Source organism: Arvicanthis niloticus, chromosome 19 (assembly GCF_011762505.2).
Source record: "Arvicanthis niloticus isolate mArvNil1 chromosome 19, mArvNil1.pat.X, whole genome shotgun sequence".
Lineage (NCBI taxonomy): Eukaryota > Metazoa > Chordata > Mammalia > Rodentia > Muridae > Arvicanthis > Arvicanthis niloticus.
This window is the reverse complement of record NC_047676.1, coordinates 39,726,016-39,731,879: the sequence shown is the minus strand read 5'-3', so window position 1 is coordinate 39,731,879 and position 5,864 is coordinate 39,726,016. Positions and strand designations below refer to the sequence as shown.

Sequence of the window (5,864 nt, the reverse complement as noted above, 5' to 3'; positions counted from 1 at the left end):
CTTGGTCTTTGCCAATGTATTCAGGCAAGCACCAATCCAGTACTGCTCAGAAGGGTGTTGTACACATCACTTCCAATTAATATTAGGGAAATTATCAAGACAGGTGCGGCCTAGTGACACAGGTGTTTGATTCTGGTCTAGGTGTCAGAGACAAGAGGAGTTTCAGTTCTTGAATGCAGGTCAGCCCCAGAGAGAGTCTTGCTGGATGTGAATTTAGAAGGGACTCTGTGGCAAGAGAGCAGCCAGCAAGGGGATGGATCCCAGACCCCACAGCCTCAAAGGAATGCATTCATTTTGTTCTTAACCTTTTTTCAGACAGGTTTTCTCTAGGTAGCCCTAACTGTCCTGGAACTCTTTCTATAGACTAGGCTGGACTTGAACTCAGAGATCTGCCTCTGCCTTCTGAGTGCTGGAATGAACCACTCTCTCTGGGGTTGACCCGCATTCTAGAACTGAAACTCCTCTTGTCTCTGATACCTAGACCAGATGCAAACAGCTGTGACACTAGGTCGCACCTGTCTTGATAATTACAAGCCCAGCTTTTAATTTCATTCCAAGTTGAGTACTACTGGTTATAAGTTTATCTCTATAAAAATCTGTGATCTTAGAAACAACTGTTTTGGCTATTGCTTTTCTTTACTTTTTATTGTTTATTCAGGTTTTGAATGCCAATGAAATTTTCCTACTTTAAATATATAGTTTATCATTGATCAAATCTCTAATGTATAGTTTCACTATCAAAATGTAGAACACACCTACTTGTTCTTTAACTCAAATATCAAACTTCTAGGAATTAACTCTAAAAATGCATATACAGATAAGTGGAATTATTAAAATATGTTTTTTACATGTTCAGGGATCATGTATATAACATTAAATATTGGAACAATCTAAATATCTACAAAGTTGTGATACATCTGTGTAATTTAGCTTTCTTTCTTTCTTTCTTTCTTTCTTTCTTTCTTTCTTCCTTCCTTCCTTCCTTCCTTCCTTCCTTCCTTCCTTTCTTCCTCCTCCTTCTTTTTCTTCTTTTTTTTTGAGACAAGGTTTGTCTACGTACCCCTGGCTGTCCTGGAACTAGCTCTGTAGACTAGGCTGGCCTTGAACTCAAAGCTCTGCCTCCTGAGTTTTGGGACTAAAGGCACATGCTACCACTGCCCAGCAACTATGTATCTTTTAAACATAAAACCAGCTGATGCTATACTGATGTGAAGTAGGCTATGAATGGATCAGGGCCAGCTGGAGGGCTCAGCTGGCACAAGCGCCTATTGTGCTAACATTATGATTGGATTTTCAACTCAAATCTGTGTAAAGGTAAAAGGAGATAACTAATTTCTCATTGTTGTCCTCAGTTGTCAAGTGTACTGTGATATGTATGCTTACACACACACACACACACACACACACACACACACACACACATGCATGTACACACACACACACCACTACCCATGCATGTACATGATGCTCTCACACACAACTAAAGGAATAGATGAAGCAAACTATAAAACAGAATTGCAAGTATGCTATCATTTACATAAAACAAAATGCAAATACAGCTGTCTGCTTGCTATACAGTGCATATTTCTTTAAAATATATAAGAAGCTAGTGATTGGAGTTGTTTCTGAGGTGGGAGACTTCATGGGTAGGCACAGGAAAAGCATATTTATCTATAGAGACTTTTTGATTGTTTAATTTTGGGTTTGATGGTGTTAAGATCATGTCTAGAGGGTTGTAATCTTAAAGCCCAGCTTCTTAAACTGCAGGTTATCACCCACATAGGTGGGGTAACTGAATGTGAGTACTTTGAAAATTTGTCAGACCGAGTGAGTGTGCAATAACTAAGGTGTAACTCAAGGTCACCTGCCCAGGAAGGAAAGCTGCTTCTGGCAGTGTTTACCTGGGTTGTGTCATGCAACTTCACCACAGTCTTGGTTCTGAACCAACAGCATGCACTGTGTGGTCACTTCCTGCACTGCCAACCAATGCAGCCTGAAACACCTCAGCTCCTATACCTGGCGATCATGCGTTGTTAACTACGATGTTTCACTGAACGTGCAAAATGTCCTGCTCTCTCGAAAACACGGTGTTTTGATTATGGAGAACAAAGACTTTTTAATATTTCCCTATAACCATTCTTCAGCGTTTAAGTATAATTCTGAAATCAAAACCTTTCAGTTTCTCTAAAGAAGATGATGTCCCCAGTATGTTGTCAGAAAGCCTCCCTCAAACCCAGAAGGTAAGAAATCCAAGACCAAAGCATCCATGATTCAGTGTCTTGTTGCTTCATGTGTCCTTTGATTCAAATGCTGACATATGACTTTGAAGAAAGAACACACTTAAGAAGGATAAGAAGGAGGCTGTAGATTTTAGTATAATCTTGGGTTATATTGCGTTAAAATGTTTGTTTTTAGAAACTGAGGTGCTGATTGGAGTTTTATGAACACACACACATACACTTCACTAAACACATTTTTGGTTTAGGAGTAGAATTTTCACATGTTTGAAATGGCCTCAAATGTGTTTTTGTCATTTATACTACATATTTATGTGAGGCAACAACCCCTACACTGATGATTATAAATCAAAATATCCAGCCAACACTTCATTATTTATGTAAAAATATACAAATACATTCATCACTTCAGTGTGCAAATTTATTTTCCTTTTTAACAAATGGTGAGATTATATATATTCCACAAAGTCATTTGAAAATGTAATCTTATTGTTTATTATCAGTAAATGTCTTTTTTCCCCCCATGATCTGATCATTTGTCACTCTTAAAGATTTGTTTTTTGACTGGACTAAGAAGCAGAAGCTTTCAGCACAGATGACCTATATCTCTTGGTGACCCATTCCTGGCATTTTTCTTTGTCTTTCTCTTCACCAAAAGTTTAGCATTTTCAATAGCCCCCTCTGTTGAGGTTCTGTCTTTTATTGTCTATTGTAATGTAATGGCTGTCCTCAAGACTTGTAGCCACTGTGACCCTGCCCACAAGCTAATTTTGATTGGTAGATAAAGATGTTTGCAGCCAATAGCTGGGCAGAAGAGACATAGATGGGGTTAGGTTTTATAGGCTTGGGAGGAGAGGAGGACCATGAGGATGAAGAAGGTACAGGAGAGAAGGAAGGAGAAGTTGCTATGGGTCAAGGGTCAAGAAAGTGTGGCCCTGAGAGCTTCCCAATTGGAGCTAACGACAGCCCAGATGGAACATAGTAAATAGTAAATAATAACTTGGGGTTATAGATAGGAAAGTAGATTCTAACAGCATGGAGGGCAGGCAGCTGCCCAGCTATTGGGCTGTTTAGGCCTTATTATAAATATAAAGGTTGTGAGTGTGTCTTTCATCCTGAAACTCAATAGCCAAAGGCAAGGTACAAACCTCAGGATGGGATTTAAATATATACACCACTTCTTCTTATCGTTCTTAGTATGTTCTTTCTTCAAAGTCACATGTCAGCATTTGTATCACAGGACACAAGAAGCAACAAGACACTGAGTCTTGGGTGCTTTGGTCTTGGATTTCTTACCTTCTTGGTTTAAGGGATATCTGACAACATACTGGGAGCATCATCTTCTTTAGAGAGATAGAAAAGATTTTCGTATTCTGCTGGTTCTTTTGGGCCCCAACTACCAAGATGCAGCAGTATCTGTCAGTTCAGGAATATCCTTACTCCCCATTCCCTACCCCTACCCCTACCCCCAAAATAACTTGAGAGTATTCAGATTGGCATCCACACAATGCATCTATGAACAGACTTTTGGTTCCTCTCTCCAGTTTTCCTTGGTCTATAACAAGAAGAACTCTTAATCAACAGCAGGTCCACACTGCCATAGGTGAAGATGCCGTGCTTCACGGGATAACTGCGTTTGTCATTCTCACTACGGATTTGGACCAAACAACCATTCCAGTCTTCACCCAGGGCATCCCGGATTTGGACCAAACAACCATTCCACTCTTCACCCAGGGCATCCGCATCTACTTTTTCCCCACAGCTACTGTTGTGGTCATGCACTCATCACAGGAAGTACAAAGCTTGCACTCATCCTCCACTTCAATGAGTTTCTAATCGCCAGTAGCTAGGAAGGAGATATTAAGCCTCCCCTCGATACAGCTGACCTCTTAGGAGACATCATGTAAAAGAAGTGTCTGGTTTTCATCCTCATCTTTATGTACTATGTTCTTTGGCTGCTGTTGTTTTGCTTCTTGTTAACTGAAGTGTGACACCTAGGAAGTGGTTTTGTGCATAAAAGATGAAAGGCTGTAAGGCTATAAGAGGCTGAATGATTTGGGCAAGTTCTCCGTGCAGCTAAATAGCAATAAGGACTTTCTTTTCAGCTCTGAGACTGTCCTGTTGGTGGTCTCTGGTCTAGGGGTCAAACTTAGGTTGTCAGTCTAGGTAGCAAGTACCCTTGCCTGATTGTCTTGCCAGCAGCCTATTTATTTATTTATTTATTTATTTATTTATTTATTTATGCTGTTATGCTTTTGGGAGACTAGGTCTCATTACATACATTATGTAGTTCAAGCTGGTCTGGAACTTGCTTTGTACATCAGGTTGGCCTTGAACTCCCAGAGATTTGCCTGCCTCTGCCTCCCTGCCTTTCTTGTGATGGGATTAAAGGCATGTGCCTCCAGGCCTGGCCAATTGTATAGCTAATATTTTCTTGTATAAAATATATACTATATATATATTATACTTTCTTTATTCATCCATCTATCTATTGATGGGCATCTAAGTTGATTCTATAGCTTGACTATTATCACTACAGTATCAGTGAACCAGGGAGTTTCAAAATGTCTCCTAGATATTGACTTGCTTTCTTTGGATACATACTTAGGAGAGTTGTGATCAAGTGGTAGCTTTGATTTCCAGGTTTGCTAAGGAGACTCCATACTTGGTTTCCAAAATGACTGTACCAGTTTATATACCCATCCTCAGTATATAAAAGTTCCTTTTGCTCCCTGCATTGTTATAATATTTGTATTTTTTTAGCTATTCGCGTGGAGGATGAAAATGGGTGTCATTTTTTCTTATATTTTACTTATATTTCTTTGATAATCAGTGCTATTTAGCTTTTTATAATATACTTGTTGGCCATTTGTGTATGTCCTTTTGATAAACGTCATTGAGATTATTAATTCACTTTAGTTGAATTATTATTATTCTTTGTTGTGATTTTTTTTCACATTCTGGGTCACAAGTCTGCACACTCCTTTGCAACTGTACCTGTGATAGCAGAACCTTTCATCTTGCCTTTATTGTTCAATATGACCCTGCATTATCTTCTTTGATATGATATTCACTGTCAAATTATCACTGCTGGACAGACCTTACTCTTAGTTCTGGTTTGCCTTTCTTAACTGTGGTCATTACCACATCACCCACCGGCAGCAAGAAGTCTGTTCAGCTGTCCCCTGATTTCCTTCACAGAGATGATATACAAGATTTTGACTTTTGTGTTGTCAGCACAGTTGATCACAGCTCTTACCAAAAGACCCAGGAAAATCCAGAATTTTGCTCCAGAGGACCCACCACATCTTTGCTTAGACATCTTGAGCATCTAGAAAGCATCAGAAAGTGTTGTTGTTTCCTTGCTGAATAAGTGGCTTGTATAGATCTCTCATGCTCTCCCACCTCTCTTCTGATTGTTTCCTTTGTGATGAGGAAGCATTTCAGTTTGATGGCTGATTTTTTTCTCCCCTTTGGTTTTGGTTGGTATCTAAAAAGCCTTTGCCTAGATGACATTATCAACACTTTACCTAATGCTCTCTTCAAATTATTCCTGGGCATATTTACAATTAAATTTTTCATCCAGTTTGAGTTCTGTTTGCTTTGTTTTGAGATGAGGTCTTGCTA

General features: G+C 39.3%; 1 pseudogene; it reads right to left on the bottom strand.

Annotated features, from left to right (window-relative positions):
• Window positions 1-5,190: 5,190 nt before the first annotated feature.
• LOC117723996 (large ribosomal subunit protein uL14 pseudogene) lies at window positions 5,191-5,568 on the bottom strand (annotated as a pseudogene).
• Window positions 5,569-5,864: the final 296 nt, after the last annotated feature.